The sequence below is a fragment of the Triturus cristatus genome, chromosome 1_1, assembly GCF_964204655.1.
Source record: "Triturus cristatus chromosome 1_1, aTriCri1.1, whole genome shotgun sequence".
Lineage (NCBI taxonomy): Eukaryota > Metazoa > Chordata > Amphibia > Caudata > Salamandridae > Triturus > Triturus cristatus.
Window position 1 is genome coordinate 1,215,869,702 of NC_140579.1, and position 19,746 is coordinate 1,215,889,447.

Consider the following 19,746-nt stretch of genomic DNA (forward strand, 5'->3'; position numbering starts at 1 on the left):
TCATGGGACGTGCTATGCGCCATGCATTCGTGCCTGTCAATAAGTTGGTGTCAATAACTGATGACATGATTTTGGATTACTGTAAAGGCCTGGCTGACGCAGTTCATTCTGTGTTTCACCAGGTTGGAGAAGAAGCTACCACACTTGAGAAGAAGCAAGCCCATGATCTGAGTCCAGGAGACTGGGTGAGGATTAAGGTGCACAGAAGAAGAAATTGCTTGATTCCAAGGTGGGGAAGGCCGAGACAAGTTATTCTGACTACGACGACTGCAGTAAAGTGTGCTGGAGTGAGGCACTGGGTACATGCAAGTCATACTCTGAGAGTTCCAAGTCCGAGAGAGGGAACTGGTGAAGAGTATTTTGAAGAGTCAGATTCTAGTGATGGTGAAGATCCTGAAGATACGGAATCAGTGAGAAAAGAAGCAGAGAAAGCTTCAAGAGAATCACTGCGAGTATCAGAAAGGAGATCAAATTCTGTTAAAGAGCCTGAAGTTTCAAGTAGCAGTGGAGGAAAAAGAAAAGAAAAGAAAAATCCCACAGAGACTACTCCTGAATCAGAAGAGGAGGAGATTGAAGAAACACTTGAGATTATTCTTGAAGAAACAGGGTCAGAAGAAGAAAGAGAGGGACAGATTGCGGAAGACCCCCGAGGAGGTGTAGGGAACATTGATGAGGAGCTAGGTGAAGGGACAAGTAGACAGCAAGAAGATTGCGTGTCGGAGACCCGAGGAGGGACAGAAGTAGGGAAGTCTCAAATAGTGGTGAAAGAATCTGTGGAAGAAAAGAAAACTGCTAAGAAACGAAAGCAAAAGGCAATTGAAACAGAATCGGATGATGAAAATGAACAAACAGAGGGTCGAGTTCTGAGAAAGAGAACCTCGATTGGAGAAAAGAGTGTTAAAGAATTAAGGCCGAAAAAGGTTGTGAAAGGAGATCGTTGGCCTAACAACCGAGTTAAAAGGGTGAGATACAGAGTAATAAGAGCAAATTCATCGAAAGCTGAACAAGTAAATGAAATATCAAGTCAAACTTCAAAGGCTGAAGGAGAAGAATCAAGGAGATCAAAGGAACCAGTAGAAATAAAAAGAGTTAAAAAACCCAACCAAAAGTACAGATCACCGGAATGGTCTTATGGGACACTGTCTGAGGAAGGAAATGAAGAAACAGTGACTCGAGATAATCCGGAAGTGGTCTTGAGAGAAGTGGTTGAGGAAGATACTGGTGAAATTCTGAAAGTACTCTTGACTGACATTGGAGAAGAGTCGAGTACTGAGGATTCTGATGTTGAAGATCTGATACAATTTGATGTTGAAGAAATTGAAGTGAAGAATGACAAGTATCCAAACTGAGTGAAAGAAAGACTCACTTGGATCAAGTGAACGGAGAGATCGTTTGGATAAACTGAAAGCTGAAGAATTGTTGAAGAATTGAAGAAGTTCAAACAGTAGTGGAGTAGTAGAGGCTAAACTATAATGGCTAACATAGAAGATAATAGAAATAGATGTGCCTTCTTTAAGAGGTGGTGTAGAATGTGCTGCTGTTGTACTGGATTATTAATGCTTCTATGGGGTGTTTTAGTTTTATTAGTTACTTTTAGAGTAGAGTTTGGAATGAATATAGAAAATGTGACAAATGTAGAGAAGAATTCTCAAAGAGTAGTTCCAATTAGAAGTAGTAGTTACATACACAAAGATAGGTCGATTAATAATTTTTCTAGTAATGTTTTTTCTAAACTGTTATATGAATATGTGAAGACAATGGAAGTAAGGGATTGCTATGTCTGCATGCAGTTACCTGCATCCGTCTCAGAGGGTGTTACTTATCACCATTTACCAGCTACATATGGTATTTCCTGTAGTATTTTAAGTAGTGTTTTTTATTTGTTAGGGAAAGTAGATTATAAGATGTCTAACAGAGATAGTATTTTTGGGCACTTGCCAATGAACAAAGAGCTGAATCCAGCTAAAGAAGCTAACACTTTTGGTGAGATTTTTATTGAAGAAAAAGGATTAACATTAGATTGTATTTTTAAGAATAATTTAACTTGCAGTTTGAAAGAAGAGGAGAGAGCTTTCCTGGATATGGTAGAGGAAAGGAGAGTGAACATGCATGAGAAAGGGGGAAAATATGAAGTGAGTGAGACAATTTGGGATATTGAGATGGGAAAAGAGTTGAAGAATGGGGCTAGTCCAACTTTAGCTCTAGATGCGCCGCAGAAGGGTAAACTTTGCATTACCAGAAGGAAATCCCAGTATGATACATATTTTGTGGGAACTAGTGAGTGCCATGATACATACTTCATTGCGACAGGTTGGGGTTTCAGAGGTGGAGAAGATACGATTTTTCCGGGAGTGTACTATGTTTGTGGGAACAAGGCTTATTACAAGTTGCCTGACCATTGGTATGGCACGTGTTATGTGGGCCTGGTTTTTCCTAAGATTTTTCATACAGATAAAATAAGAGATGTAGAAAATATTAACTTATTAACACGTTTTAAGAGAGAAACTTGGTCTGAAATTGTGGGTGACATTTTTTGGGTTTTGATTCCAGCAGTGGGAATTTCTTTAAATGCTTATGGAATTCGGAAACTGTCCACAGTGGTTGATCGCTTATCGACAAATACCGCAGGAGGGTTTCTTTTGGTGAATACGGAATTAAGTGCCGTACGTGCCATGTCTATGCAAAATCGACTTGCCCTTGATATTTTATTGGCCAAGGAGGGTGGAGTTTGTGGAATATTGAAAGTTCAACATTGTTGTACTTACATTCCTGACGAAAGTAAAGACCTGAAGGTCTATATCAGAAATATTACTGATTTGCATGAAGAATAAGTACCACTTGAAGCTGGGAGTTTGTGGACTAAAATAGCTAATAAAATGATAGCTGTTAAGGATTTTATTGCAAAAATAGGTAGTACTATTATAGGTAGAATATTGTTTCCTTTGTCTTGTATAATTGTTGCTTTATTAATAATAAGATTGGTGTGTGTGTGTTGTAAAAACAGGGGAGGGAAGAAGAAATTGAATAAGGAAAAGAGAAATAAGAAGTTGAAAAGAGAACCTCAAGAAATTGAACTAGAAGAATTGAGGGAGAGTGTTTATTTAGAGACAAAGAGAGATGATGAAAGAGTGACTAGTGTTTAATGTTGTGTAAGGGGAAAAGACATTTCTGATTTCTCCTAAAATGGGACGAAATTTTCACTAATTTTTTTTTGGGTTTATTTGGTGATAAAATCACCAAAGGGGGGATTGCTGGAGCAGAGTTTTCTTTTAGAAAATTCTGGGGCTTTTGAAGCTCTGGCATGTCTATGCGTTTTATTAATTTATTAATAATTAACAATTAATTATTTGTCCTTGTGCAAGTGTGTTTTTACTAATCAACCCGTTTGTCCTAACATAAGAGAAAGTTACATGAGGGTTAGCTTATTTGTGCTGTTTCTGTCCTAATAAAAACGTGCAAGTTTTCATGTTTAAACGTTGCTGTGTGCTATTTATTTTGAGCACAAAACGCTGTCTGAATTAATGCTTTTTATGTCGCAAAGCTAGAAAAATACATACACATAAGGGTATTAGTGGGGTTAACACTGTTTAATCATTATGCTGTAGTAACGTTTATTTTGTCTCTTTAATTAAGATGGTCTATTGTGGCCTATGAAGGCCTTAATCGAGCTGACAGTATTTCGAAGTCTGGCTGTGGCATATTCTGTGATGTGGCAAGAGAGACACCTGCTGGAAAAAGGTCGAAGACAACTGACCATCGTCCTTATTGTATTTTTCCATGAGGACATCAGCAGTTTGGAGGTTCTCCAAAAGAAATGGAACGTCCTTGGCAAACAAAGGAGCTTCAGAAATGAACAATGAACTGTGGCCTGGCTGCCGAGGGAAGTTGTACAAGTTGGATACTTTGATAGTTTCTTGGTTCCTGTTCCGTAGTTCACGTCTTGTGACTTTTCCTGAGCGAAGATTTTCAGATGTAGCAATGTTACATCCCTTCCTTCTCGCTCTGCTCAGTGATACAGTTTATTTTGCCAATTTTATGTGTGTTTCCATTGTATTTTTCATTATAAGAATTGTTAGCTTAGGGAGGGTTTTGCCACTTGCCATTTTACCTTTGCTGCGTGAACTTGCGTTGCTGAGGATCGATGCTGAGGACTTTGTCTTGAGAGACTTTACCGAGAGAGACTGGTCCTGACCCGTTCTGACACTTAGTTAGAATAGGTAACTATGAGAAATGATTTATTCTGATTGATTTACTTTGACTAATTTTAGATAAAGCAATATAATTTTAAACATGGTGTTGAATATTCTTTCTTGTCAATTATTGTGTACATTTTTGACTATTGTTGTATAGATTGTATAGAGTATGTTTAAGGATAACCACTATAATCAGGTCCTATCGTCCTAGATATAGATGCAGGGTTTTCTTCCCACAGGTCTTATGCTGGTAGAGTATTTGAGCGTATGTTAGTGAAATGGGCCCTAGCGTATGATGAATGTGTGTGCGTGTAACTGTGAGATTACTCTATCCGTGGAAGTGGGTTTATTTTAGGTACCCTGATCTCTTATCAATTTCTCTGGTAGCAGAGGATGGTTTATAGATGGTTTATAGATGGTTATAGATGGTTGTCTTGATCTGATAAGATTGCTTGTATATTAGCTTATTGATTATTGATTTATTTTTGATGATATTGGTATATGTACTAATACTATATGTTGGAGTCGTCATGTTGAGTTATATGTAGTGCTTCTGGAATTTGGAAGCTGTGGTAGCAGTTCCGTAGTAGGGCAGAGGGAAGTATATGCTGCTCTCGGGAAAGACGGGATTGTAAGGAATAACGTGTGACAATTGAAGTTGCGCGTTCACATTGTCTGGGTTCGGAATCAGTGACATCGTCGTATGTTACTATTAGATATTTCTGGTATATAAGGAGTGTGTATCGTAGTGAAGGTTATCTGTGAAACTCTGGTCTTAAGTCCCAGGGATCCGTAAGGATTGCCGTTAAAGCTTATTGCGGGAGGAGTAATAGGTATTCTCTGAGCTTGTTTGAGGAACTGGGCAGAGGTAAGCTGCTTAGTTATTGTGAGTTATAATTCTGTAGTGGGACAGATTGTGCGCTGTTCTCGGGAAACAGGATTCTGTGTGCATGTACTATATTTTTCTTGCATGAATGTGCGTGAATGCATATACATTTATTGATTGTAAGACTCTTTGGATACGTCCTAGAGGAAACAGTTATGAGATGTATGAAAGTTTGTTGATTCTTATGAAATAGACTCTTTTTTACTATCCTGTGGTTAGCGAAGCAGACAATGGAGATGTTTTTATGTTGTAACTAATAGATTCTGTAGAAATTTTGACACGAAGTCTACTGAGAGTTTTTGTAAAGGAGGGGTAGACGAGTGACAGAGACAGGAGACAGAGACTGCAGCGGCTGTTGACGACAGAAGGTCCGCGCTCTGATTGGATAGTGGATCAGAATAGGGTTCGCGCTAGGATTGGTGCGTTAGTGTGAGTCGCGCAGGGATTGGAAGAGCTGTTTAGTGACGTAGACGCTCCAGGATTGGTGCGTTAACTCGTATTGTATATTTATAATACGGAAAGAGTAGAGAGTTTTTGGTAAGCGCTAAAATGTATTACCAAGAAGAGAAAAAGAAGAAAACGTTCTTTGGAAAAGTTAAGAAGTGGTTTAGCAAGGATAAAGAGGTTAAAACGAGAGAGGGTGAGTTGCTACCTCCAGCGAAAACACCTGCATCCTTCATGGCTGCGAAATATGGATTACATACCTGTATATGGTTGCAGAATTGGGTTAGGTATACTAAGGAAGATGGTGTTTTAGCATTTCCAGAACATGGTTCATTTAATTTGGCCGTGTTGAGAAATCTACGGGAAAAGATGTTATGCTTAGACCCGAAGCCGAGACCTACACAGTTCGAGGCTTTAGTGGAATGGGAAGAGGAAGTTCATGACTGAGAAAAGCAAAGATCTGGAGGGTATTACAGGTACATGTTTGGGAGGAGACATGATCGTGAGACACATCATGATCGAATGAAAAGATGGCGAGATGCTAGTATGACAGAGGGATTATATCCAATGAGAACAGTTGAAGTTTCTGCTCCTTCTGTAGAAAGGGTTCCTGAGTCAGATATGAGAAGATATGGAGAGTATGAGGATGAGGTCTTAAATGACATGATTTACAAGAGACCACCTCCATATAGACCAGAACCAGATGAGAGTACACCAGTTGTTTCTCCGATAAGAGATACAGTTGAGAAAGAAAAAATGACACCTGAATCAAGAGGTAGTAGTTCTTTCAGGGAGAGAGAGAATCGAAGTAGTGAGGAAAATGCCAGAAAGTTAGCAAAAACAACAACAGAACTGACTGAGAAAATTAGGGAGTTAACGAAGAATCTGGAAGCTGTTACGGTGCCTGTAACTATAGGTCCAGTTATGCCTGTGTTTGACAGAGAACAGGTGAGAATGGACTGGTGATTCCATTTGTTGGGAATAATCTGACAAATTCAGTTGGTCCTTCAGGGGATTCAGATAAAAGAACAGAAAGAAGTGACCTGAGACGAACAAGACATGACACATGTAGTGAACTATTGGATGTTAGTGAACCTGGTTGTTCAGGGATGCCAATTTTAGAACCGCAGAAAAAAGTGGTTCCTGTGAGAAAAACTGCTGAAATAACAGTTGATGATTTGAATGATTGGATGAAGGTTCTTCAGAAAAAGGATAAGGATTCACAAGTTATTGATGTGGTTAAGTTACGTATAGAATTAGAAGAGCTTGTGACAGGAACAGTTCCAACAGAAATCCTGAAGAGTCATCATGATGGTGAATTAATGTTTATGTGCAAGAGCATAACATGGAGAGCAAGAAATACTCATGATAGACTAAGAGCAATAGCAAATGAGCAAGGAGTTGACATTGGTAAAGTAAAGGTTTTGCAGAAAACTTACAGGATGGATTTCACAGAGAAAGACATTGAAAATTTGAATACTTCTGGTAGAACAGGACAGATTAAAGAAATGGTGGCATTATTGCGAAGATGGGGTGATGTAGAAAAGTGGAAGGATAGGTGGTATAAGAAAAGAGAGGAATCTGAAGATAGAACAACTTATTCAGCATTTCCAGTGAGAGAAAAAGAGAAACCAGTGGAGCATTATCCCATGAGAGAAATACCTGGAGGAGGATATGTACATGTTCCATGGACCAGACAGGATATTTTATCATTTACGAATGATTTCCCTCGATTGAGAGAAAAGCCCGTCGAGTGGTACAGGCAGGTAGACAGGTTTGTGAAGTTGTCAAAAGTGCTGTGGGTTGACCTGAATAGTCTGTTTGATATAATTGTTCCAGCAGACTTGTGGACTGAGTGTAAAATAGTTGTGAGTTGGCCTACTGAGGAATATCCAAGAGATCCAAGAACAGGGGCACCAGATCCAGAAGTGATGAGGAAGTATGATCAGGTGATGGTATACCTGAAGAGTAAAGTTCCTCCAAAAGAGACAGACTGGGTTAAGATAGATCGAACACAACAGGAAGCAAAAGAATCGGTTCATGCTTTTTACGAAAGGCTGATACTGGCTTTTAAACAATTCAGTGGAGATGAACACCCGGGTGACAAAGACTTGAGTCACTTTGTATACAGATTTGTATATGGTCTTAGACCTGAAATTGGTGAGAGAATTCGTGAACACACAGTGGATTGGCAGAGTAAGAAAGTAGATGAGATTCTGAGACATGCAAAATACTTCAGTGATGAAATTGAAGCAAAACAAAGAAAGCTGAAAGAGAAGGCAATGTGGGCACAGGTGAAAGTTGCAGACAGGAAGCACAGTTAGTGGAACAGGCGAATAATCCAGGAAATAATGCAGGAAATAGACCCAGATATGCAGGAAAGGGGAAAGGAAGTCTTGCGGAAGCAAAGAAAAAGTTCCCTTGTCACAACTGTGGCCAGCTGGGACATTGGAGATCTGAATGTCCTAATCCACCATTAGTGAATAATGAGGGTAAATCCTTAAATCAACAGGTGCAGAATGAAGGGAATAACCAGCAGCAACAGCAACAGAAAGTTGTGAGACAGCAGAGTCAGGAGCCAAAACCGCCCTTGCCGCAGAATAGAGGGGTACAAAAGTACAATCAGGACTCGGGATTCTTCAATGATGAGCAGGTAAACAAACCAAGACGTTCTAACAAAGTACAGCAGTACTTGTTAAAGAGTGAAGGGAGTGAGTCTGAGGGTGATTATTGACGGTGCCGAAGAGAGGAGGAAGAGTGCATACTTGGTGCAACACTAGAAATAGACCAGGCAGGACCATTTGTGGATGGGAAAATAAATGAGGAGAGTGTTACTTTTTTGGTAGACACAGGTGCGACAAGATCAACTGTCAGGTCAACAGATGTTAGAAATCTTCCTCTCTCGGATGAAGCAATCCAAGTAGTTGGTGTGGCCAATACACAAATCAGAACACGTCTTACTGAACCAGTAAGAGTACAGATAGGGAAATTTTCAGACATGCATAGATTTATTGTCTGTAACACGAGTCCAGTGAACCTGTTAGGTAGGGACCTATTGTGTAAGATGAATTGCACAATCTTTTGTACACCAGATGGAATAGCTTTTGAGACACCAGATGATGATGCTTTGTACCGAATGACTCTAGAAAATAGAGAAAGTGAGTTAATTGGTGCATTTGCAGTGTTTAATCCGGAGGATTTGCCTCAAGAGCTGAGAGACACAGTGAAAAGAGCAGTTTGGGATTTTACAGGAGAGGATGTGGGATTGATGAATAATGTAGATCCAGTGAAAATTGCAGTGAAAGAGGGAATTACATATCCTAACATTCCTCAGTACAAAATGACACCAGAAATAATTGAAGGGATAACTCCTATAATTGAGAAAATGATTCAGCAGGGAGTCCTAAGAGAACTATTGAGTAGTCCGTGTAATTCACCGATAATGGGACTGAAAAAGCCCAATGGCAAATTTAGGATCGTACAGGATCTGAGAAAAGTTAATCAAATTGTGGTGGCATGTTGTCCTATTGTGCCAAATCCATCAGTGATTCTGTATCAAATTCCACATGATGCTGAGTGGTATACAGTGATTGATTTGTGTCATGCGTTCTTTTCAATTCCATTGCATCATGACAGCCAGCCGATTTTTGCATTTAGGTTTGGCCAGCGTATCTTAGCATGGTGTCGAATCCCACAGGGGTATACAGAAAGTCCTTCGATATTCAATCAGTTATTGAAAAAATCGTTGGAGAGTTTGATTATGCCTGAAAGTTCAGTGTTAGTGCAGTACATTGATGACCTATTGGTGGCATCAAAGACACGTGAAGCTTGTGAAGTGGATACCATAGCTTTACTGAATCATCTGGCAGATGGAGGATTAAAGGTATCTCCAGCCAAATTGCAGTTTTGCAAAAAAGAGGTTCATTATCTTGGACACAATATTGAAAAAGGTCTGAGAAAAGTGACTACTGACAGGATCAGAATAATCAAAGAAATGAAAGCTCCAAAAACCCAGAGAGAAGTGAGAATGTTCCTGGGTATGGTGGGATATTGTCGTCAGTGGATAATTAATTTTTCCCTGATAGCAAAGCCATTGATTAAACTGACAAAAAGTGAAATGACAGATCCATTGGATCTGGATGCAGAACAATTGGCAGCATTTGAAGAGCTAAAAAGTAAAATGTGTGAAGCTCCAGCTTTGGGTATGCCTGACTACGAAAAAGAGTTTGAATTGTACTGCAGTGAGAGAAATGGATGTGCACTTTCAGTGTTAATCCAGAAACATGGACAATTGAGAAGGCCTATTGCGTACTTCTCATCAACACTTGACCCTGTAGCTGTGGGTTTACCAGGTTGTCTTAAATCTGTGGCTGCAACATGCAGAAGCCTGGAACAGAGTGAGGGGATCATAATGGGATATCCTGTAAGGGTATTTGTACCTCACAATGTGGCAATTCTTTTGACAAGAAGCAGAACTCAGCATATGTCACATAGTCGGCTGACTAAGTACGAAAAAGTAATTCTGGGAGCATCAAATGTGACTCTTGAAAGATGTGTGAATGTGAATCCAGCGACACTCTTGCCGGATATTGAAAATGTGGGTATAAAGACGGAAGATGATCATGATTGTTTGGATGTGCTTGAGTATTGTACAAAACCGAGACCAGACATAAGGGATATTCCCTTACCTGAAAATGACCATGTGTTGTTTGTGGATGGATCATGCTTGAGGAATGATGATGGTGTGCTATGTGCAGCATATGCAGTGTGCAAAGTTTCAGAGGTCATGGAAGCATCACCATTGAAAGGAGTGAAATCTGCGCAAGTTGCTGAATTAGTGGCATTGACAAAAGCTTGTGAGATTGGGAAAGATTTGAGAACAACCGTGTTGACTGATAGTCAGTATGGATTTGGAGTGGTGCATGACTTTGGCCAGTTGTGGCTGCAAAGAGGTTTCTTGACATCGGGTGGGACTCTGATAAAGAATGCTGAATTGATTGGAAAATTGCTTGAGGCGATACAGCTGCCTAAGGAGTTAGCAGTTGTAAAATGTGCTGCCCATGGTCCAGGGGATGATTTTATCACGGTTGGAAACCGTTACGCCAACGATGTGGCGCAGTATTGTGCTAAAACAAATCAGTCAATTAAGCGGAATAGAATGGAGGAAATGTCTTTTCTTTCTGTGATGTTTACTAATGTCCTAGAAACGTGGGATGAAGTAAAGCAGTTACAAGATGAGGCAGGAGAAGAAGAGAAACAAGATTGGGTTAAAGCAGGATGTGCTCCAAGAGAAACAGACCATGTTTGGGTCTACAGAGATGGCAGACCAGTGATGCCTAACTCTATCTTGTCGTCAATGGCAAGGATGTATCATGGCCAGGGACATCTGGGGAGGGATGCGATGGTGAGGTCGTTTAAGCAGACCTGGTACAATGCAAAGTTCAGGACAATTGCAGAGAGCATCTGTCAAAGGTGTTTAATTTGTCAGCAATTTAACACTGGGAAAAAGACAGTGGTGAGTCTAGGAACAATAGGCAGAGAAGGAGGTCCTTTTACAAGAATGCAGATTGATTTCATTGAAATGCCCCAAGTGAACAGACTGAGGTATGTTCTAGTGGTAGTCTGTTTGTTTTCAAGGTGGGTGGAAGCTTACCCGACTAGAAGAAATGATGGATTGACAGTGGCAAAGTTACTGTTGAGGGAGTTGATTCCTAGGTACGGGTTTCCAGTTACAGTTGAGTCTGATAGAGGTAGACACTTTCAAAATGAACTCATAGGTTTAATTTGTGAAGCATTGAAAATACAGCAGAAGCTACATTGTGCATACCGACCAGAGGCTTCTGGTGTGGTTGAGCAGATCAATGGCACAATCAAGAATAGAATTGGAAAGATGTGTTTAGCCACTGGCATGAAATGGCCAGATGTGTTACCTCTAGTCCTGATGACAATGAGATCTACTCCAGATAGAACTACTGGTTTGAGCCCGCATGAAATAATCATGGGACGTGCTATGCGCCATGCATTCGTGCCTGTCAATAAGTTGGTGTCAATAACTGATGACATGATTTTGGATTACTGTAAAGGCCTGGCTGACGCAGTTCATTCTGTGTTTCACCAGGTTGGAGAAGAAGCTACCACACTTGAGAAGAAGCAAGCCCATGATCTGAGTCCAGGAGACTGGGTGAGGATTAAGGTGCACAGAAGAAGAAATTGCTTGATTCCAAGGTGGGGAAGGCCGAGACAAGTTATTCTGACTACGACGACTGCAGTAAAGTGTGCTGGAGTGAGGCACTGGGTACATGCAAGTCATACTCTGAGAGTTCCAAGTCCGAGAGAGGGAACTGGTGAAGAGTATTTTGAAGAGTCAGATTCTAGTGATGGTGAAGATCCTGAAGTTACGGAATCAGTGAGAAAAGAAGCAGAGAAAGCTTCAAGAGAATCACAGCGAGTATCAGAAAGGAGATCAAATTCTGTTAAAGAGCCTGAAGTTTCAAGTAGCAGTGGAGGAAAAAGAAAAGAAAAGAAAAATCACACAGAGACTACTCCTGAATCAGAAGAGGAGGAGATTGAAGAACCACTTGAGATTATTCTTGAAGAAACAGGGTCAGAAGAAGAAAGAGAGGGACAGATTGCGGAAGACCCCCGAGGAGGTGTAGGGAACATTGATGAGGAGCTAGGTGAAGGGACAAGTAGACAGCAAGAAGATTGCGTGTCGGAGACCCGAGGAGGGACAGAAGTAGGGAAGTCTCAAATAGTGGTGAAAGAATCTGTGGAAGAAAAGAAAACTGCTAAGAAACGAAAGCAAAAGGCAATTGAAACAGAATCGGATGATGAAAATGAACAAACAGAGGGTCGAGTTCTGAGAAAGAGAACCTCGATTGGAGAAAAGAGTGTTAAAGAATTAAGGCCGAAAAAGGTTGTGAAAGGAGATCGTTGGCCTAACAACCGAGTTAAAAGGGTGAGATACAGAGTAATAAGAGCAAATTCATCGAAAGCTGAACAAGTAAATGAAATATCAAGTCAAACTTCAAAGGCTGAAGGAGAAGAATCAAGGAGATCAAAGGAACCAGTAGAAATAAAAAGAGTTAAAAAACCCAACCAAAAGTACAGATCACCGGAATGGTCTTATGTGACACTGTCTGAGGAAGGAAATGAAGAAACAGTGACTCGAGATAATCCGGAAGTGGTCTTGAGAGAAGTGGTTGAGGAAGATACTGGTGAAATTCTGAAAGTACTCTTGACTGACATTGGAGAAGAGTCGAGTACTGAGGATTCTGATGTTGAAGATCTGATACAATTTGATGTTGAAGAAATTGAAGTGAAGAATGACAAGTATCCAAACTGAGTGAAAGAAAGACTCACTTGGATCAAGTGAACGGAGAGATCGTTTGGATAAACTGAAAGCTGAAGAATTGTTGAAGAATTGAAGAAGTTCAAACAGTAGTGGAGTAGTAGAGGCTAAACTATAATGGCTAACATAGAAGATAATAGAAATAGATGTGCCTTCTTTAAGAGGTGGTGTAGAATGTGCTGCTGTTGTACTGGATTATTAATGCTTCTATGGGGTGTTTTAGTTTTATTAGTTACTTTTAGAGTAGAGTTTGGAATGAATATAGAAAATGTGACAAATGTAGAGAAGAATTCTCAAAGAGTAGTTCCAATTAGAAGTAGTAGTTACATACACAAAGATAGGTCGATTAATAATTTTTCTAGTAATGTTTTTTCTAAACTGTTATATGAATATGTGAAGACAATGGAAGTAAGGGATTGCTATGTCTGCATGCAGTTACCTGCATCCGTCTCAGAGGGTGTTACTTATCACCATTTACCTGCTACATATGGTATTTCCTGTAGTATTTTAAGTAGTGTTTTTTATTTGTTAGGGAAAGTAGATTATAAGATGTCTAACAGAGATAGTATTTTTGGGCACTTGCCAATGAACAAAGAGCTGAATCCAGCTAAAGAAGCTAACACTTTTGGTGAGATTTTTATTGAAGAAAAAGGATTAACATTAGATTGTATTTTTAAGAATAATTTAACTTGCAGTTTGAAAGAAGAGGAGAGAGCTTTCCTGGATATGGTAGAGGAAAGGAGAGTGAACATGCATGAGAAAGGGGGAAAATATGAAGTGAGTGAGACAATTTGGGATATTGAGATGGGAAAAGAGTTGAAGAATGGGGCTAGTCCAACTTTAGCTCTAGATGCGCCGCAGAAGGGTAAACTTTGCATTACCAGAAGGAAATCCCAGTATGATACATATTTTGTGGGAACTAGTGAGTGCCATGATACATACTTCATTGCGACAGGTTGGGGTTTCAGAGGTGGAGAAGATACGATTTTTCCGGGAGTGTACTATGTTTGTGGGAACAAGGCTTATTACAAGTTGCCTGACCATTGGTATGGCACGTGTTATGTGGGCCTGGTTTTTCCTAAGATTTTTCATACAGATAAAATAAGAGATGTAGAAAATATTAACTTATTAACACGTTTTAAGAGAGAAACTTGGTCTGAAATTGTGGGTGACATTTTTGGGGTTTTGATTCCAGCAGTGGGAATTTCTTTAAATGCTTATGGAATTCGGAAACTGTCCACAGTGGTTGATCGCTTATCGACAAATACCGCAGGAGGGTTTCTTTTGGTGAATACGGAATTAAGTGCCGTACGTGCCATGTCTATGCAAAATCGACTTGCCCTTGATATTTTATTGGCCAAGGAGGGTGGAGTTTGTGGAATATTGAAAGTTCAACATTGTTGTACTTACATTCCTGACGAAAGTAAAGACCTGAAGGTCTATATCAGAAATATTACTGATTTGCATGAAGAATTAGTACCACTTGAAGCTGGGAGTTTGTGGACTAAAATAGCTAATAAAATGATAGCTGTTAAGGATTTTATTGCAAAAATAGGTAGTACTATTATAGGTAGAATATTGTTTCCTTTGTCTTGTATAATTGTTGCTTTATTAATAATAAGATTGGTGTGTGTGTGTTGTAAAAACAGGGGAGGGAAGAAGAAATTGAATAAGGAAAAGAGAAATAAGAAGTTGAAAAGAGAACCTCAAGAAATTGAACTAGAAGAATTGAGGGAGAGTGTTTATTTAGAGACAAAGAGAGATGATGAAAGAGTGACTAGTGTTTAATGTTGTGTAAGGGGAAAAGACATTTCTGATTTCTCCTAAAATGGGACGAAATTTTCACTAATTTTTTTTTGGGTTTATTTGGTGATAAAATCACCAAAGGGGGGATTGCTGGAGCAGAGTTTTCTTTTAGAAAATTCTGGGGCTTTTGAAGCTCTGGCATGTCTATGCGTTTTATTAATTTATTAATAATTAACAATTAATTATTTGTCCTTGTGCAAGTGTGTTTTTACTAATCAACCCGTTTGTCCTAACATAAGAGAAAGTTACATGAGGGTTAGCTTATTTGTGCTGTTTCTGTCCTAATAAAAACGTGCAAGTTTTCATGTTTAAACGTTGCTGTGTGCTATTTATTTTGAGCACAAAACGCTGTCTGAATTAATGCTTTTTATGTCGCAAAGCTAGATAAATACATACACATAAGGGTATTAGTGGGGTTAACACTGTTTAATCATTATGCTGTAGTAACGTTTATTTTGTCTCTTTAATTAAGATGGTCTATTGTGGCCTATGAAGGCCTTAATCGAGCTGACAGTATTTCGAAGTCTGGCTGTGGCATATTCTGTGATGTGGCAAGAGAGACCCCTGCTGGAAAAAGGTCGAAGACAACTGACCATCGTCCCTATTGTATTTTTCCATGAGGACATCAGCAGTTTGGAGGTTCTCCAAAAGAAATGGAACGTCCTTGGCAAACAAAGGAGCTTCAGAAATGAACAATGAACTGTGGCCTGGCTGCCGAGGGAAGTTGTACAAGTTGGATACTTTGATAGTTTCTTGGTTCCTGTTCCGTAGTTCACGTCTTGTGACTTTTCCTGAGCGAAGATTTTCAGATGTAGCAATGTTACATCCCTTCCTTCTCGCTCTGCTCAGTGATACAGTTTATTTTGCCAATTTTATGTGTGTTTCCATTGTATTTTTCATTATAAGAATTGTTAGCTTAGGGAGGGTTTTGCCACTTGCCATTTTACCTTTGCTGCGTGAACTTGCGTTGCTGAGGATCGATGCTGAGGACTTTGTCTTGAGAGACTTTACCGAGAGAGACTGGTCCTGACCCGTTCTGACACTTAGTTAGAATAGGTAACTATGAGAAATGATTTATTCTGATTGATTTACTTTGACTAATTTTAGATAAAGCAATATAATTTTAAACATGGTGTTGAATATTCTTTCTTGTCAATTATTGTGTACATTTTTGACTATTGTTGTATAGATTGTATAGAGTATGTTTAAGGATAACCACTATAATCAGGTCCTATCGTCCTAGATATAGATGCAGGGTTTTCTTCCCACAGGTCTTATGCTGGTAGAGTATTTGAGCGTATGTTAGTGAAATGGGCCCTAGCGTATGATGAATGTGTGTGCGTGTAACTGTGAGATTACTCTATCCGTGGAAGTGGGTTTATTTTAGGTACCCTGATCTCTATCATCAGCATCAGAGAGGCCATCGTCAAAGGAGGCCCTGTTGTCCTGTTTTGACCCAATCTCCAGGTCGACCTAAACAGTAAGAGCCTCCAATGCAAGCAACCCTGCGGACAAAACACCTCTGCACCCAAGCCCCAGAGTCAGAGCCTACCGGCAGTGCACCCTTGCTCCAGGAACCCTTAAGAAAAGAGTCCCCCTTTGGGTTACGACATACTTGTCCTCAAGTCCCCACTTGCAGCGTTTTTCTCGTTTCTGGTGTGTCCATAGCCTTCAGTGGTAGTGTTTGAAGCTACTCTTGCGGCCAACACCTCTGTACCCGGAAACACCAGGGCAGGGAAATCAAAACTGCTGGCGGTTCTAAGGACCATGGCCCCTGTAGGAAGCTGGCTCTCTATATGATGCACCAAACAAGGTGCCCTATGTAAAGAGTCCAGGCAAACGTTATTGGTTTACATAGGCACAAGTAAAAATCCTAAATGCTCTCTTTTGTGGTAGTGTAAGCGAGCAGTTTAGGCTTATCAGAGGAAAATGTTAAGTATTTATTGCACACACAGTCAGTAAACGAGACACTTAATAAAGAAATGACAAATTTATAAAACACCAATTTTTATATGAATTTAGACACCAAGATCATCGTACATCGGATAAGTACTAATTATCAGTCAAAATAAAATACCCTTATACTGTGGACTTCAAGCTGTAACGTTATCCTATGGGGAATAGACATATACTGAATAGGGTCACTTAGCAACGACTTACAGGACAGCATGAGGCAAAGTCCAAGGCAGCACCAACAGGTCACCTCGGGAGGCACTGGGGCGTCCGGGTGCAGAGGTGCGTTTCGGCATTGGGTGCCCCATTCACTTCAATGGGAAACGGTCCTGTGGAAAAGAGGTTACAAGCAGGGACTGGAGGGGGCTAGTCCGACTGAACCTAAAGGGAGGGCTCAGGTTATTGGAGGTCTTGGGCACACAGGGACACCGCCAGTTCACTCGAAAAGGGGAAACAAGGCAGCGGGGCCACTCTCTGTGCTGGCCTTGTGGATCCTGATGTTCCTCGATGGTAGGTCTACCTTTGTACTGTTGGGAGTCCAGAATGGACAACCAACAAACCTTGGTTTCTGCAAGGGGTCCAGTGCCCCGGGTATAGGAATACTCTGGGAGGAGTCAGCGTTTCTGGACTTCGGTGTAGTGGCATGACTGACCTCCTAAGCTTCATACAATCTTCTCCTGGCTCGTTGCTCCCTCGGTGGGCCCAATGGCCAACGGGACAGAGTACCGGACTTTGAGAGCGGTGTAAGCAGATGCAGGGGAGCAGATTTTCTGCACCAAGGAGATCTTTCCCGGAAGTGTAGGTACAGGGCAGTCCTCCAAGAGTTTTGGGGAAAATGTCCAGCTCTTTGCAAAGTCGGTCCCAGTGATGATCAAAGTGCAAACAGCTTGTCGGGGTTTCACGCAAATCTTTAGTGCAGGTCTTTAGTTTTCGCTCTCTTTGGTCCTCCTTCTTTCTTCCTCTGTTTCCAGTAGTCAAATAGTCAGGGCAGGGGGTGACATCCTCCAGGTATAGGGGAAGCCAGGCTTGCATATCAAAGGCGGTGCACTCTTTGAAGCTCCCTGCCTTGACATGCTATTTTACTAGCTTTCCTCTTGGAGGAGGTGTTAACCCCTTCCATGCACGGAACAGCCAAGAGCCGTTCTGCGCCACGGTGCTGGTGTGCGCAGGACAGCTCCCGGCCAGTGGCGTCACTAGGGTTGGTGTCACCCAGTGCGGTAACATGGTGTCACCCGTGCAGTCCGCACACCCCGCCCCCCTTAGTGACGCCACTGCGTGTGACCTATTAGGCCCAAGGTCCAATCCCATTTAATTTTTATTATTTGTACAGCTTTATGTGGCATTAGAGCTCTTTATGTGAAAACCAGATTGAATTATACACTGTCGAATATTTTTTATTAGGCATAGATAAGTTCATTGCTTTTCAAAGAATCATAGAAAGTTGAGCGAACGCTGGGACTCGAACTTGGTCCCTCAGTTGAAAAATCGCATCTCTGGCCATTCTGCTACATCTCCTTCCATCTCAGTTTTATCTAATCCTTCAGTTAAAGTGGGAACTTGAAAAATAAAGTGACTCAAACCTGACATTCCCAACTGCTCTATCCAAGGCCACCTCAACCACTGACCCGCAGAAGGCCCGCCCCTGCTCCACCCCACGCTCGCTCGCGCCCGGGGCCCTCTGTGGCTTTCGTCCCCGGGGCCCTTATATTTGACACCTGTCACCGCTCGCCACGTCCCATGGACACCGCATCGGTGATTGTGCCCAGAAGTGCCGCCCGCACCGGGTCCGTGAAACAAGGAACCAAACTCGGCCTCCGTCTGGTGCAGTGACACTGCCTGGCTTCCCTTCCCTCTGCTGGCTGCACACAGCTCCCTGGAGCGCACAACGAACCCACAGGCAGGTCAAGGGCTGCAGGTTGAAGGCCGATGCCATGGGCTGACCTGATGCACAGGCCCCCTGTGCCCCGAGAGGAACACGCGCACCCGTCCATGCACACAGCACGCACCTGTCCATGCACACGCACCCACCCTGCTGCCCTTCAGGCAGACCTGCTACACAGGCCCCTCTGTGCACCAGTAGGCACCGACACACACACATGCACCCGTCCATGCACACTCACCCACCCTGCTCCCCTGCAGACTGACCTGATGCACAGGCCCCTGTGCACCCGCTAGCACCGAGAAGAACACACGCACTCGTCCATGCACACGCGATGGTGTCACCCCATGTGAAGGTGTCACCCGGTGCGGTCCGCACCCCCCGCACCCCCCTAGTGACGCCACTGCTCCCGGCCGTCCTTGCACATGGCACTGGAAGTCGCTCTGGTGAGGCACTCTTTGTTTTTTGTGAAATGACGATCAGCTCGCACATCTCGCTGATGTCATCTCATAGAAACCGAAACTGAGAGGAGCCAATAGGCTTATTTCAGTTTCACTTTCTACGTGCTCAGGTGGCTATGTAGAAAGAAGCGACAGGTATCATTGGAAAGGAGAGAATCTCCCGTTTCCAATGGTACCCCTCGCTTATTGATCCCCAAGCAGGGATCCACCCACTGGACACCAGGGAGCGGACCCCTTGGGCAAGGACTTTTGCTCTCCCCCCCCCCACCAACAGCAGATAATCCACTAGATACCAGGGCTATTTTTGGTAAATTTTATTAGGGGTGCCCCGTGATGGGCATGCCAATGCCTCCGCCCCTGCAATATTTTCCAGTCTTTCTGCCCCCCCCCACCCCCGGTTGGCAGATGGTGGCAATAGCCCCCAATTTGCCCTCCCGGGAGGGGGGGCAGAAAGCCCACTAGATTCCAGGGATTTATTTGTATATTTTATTTAGGGGTGGGGGCAGCCCGTGATGGGCAGGCTAATGCCCCCAACCCCCTGCAATATTGCACAGTCTCTCTGCCCCCCCCCCCCTGGGTGGCAGATGGGGGTAACAGCCCCCATGCTGCCTCCCCAGGGGGGCAGAAAGCCCACTAGATGACAGGGTTTATTTTTTATATTTTGTTTTAGGGGTGGGGCCTGCCCCAGATGGGCATGCTAATGCCCCTACCCCCAGCAATATTGAACAGTCTTTCTGCCCCCCCTCTCCCCCTGGAGGCATATGGGGGCAGAA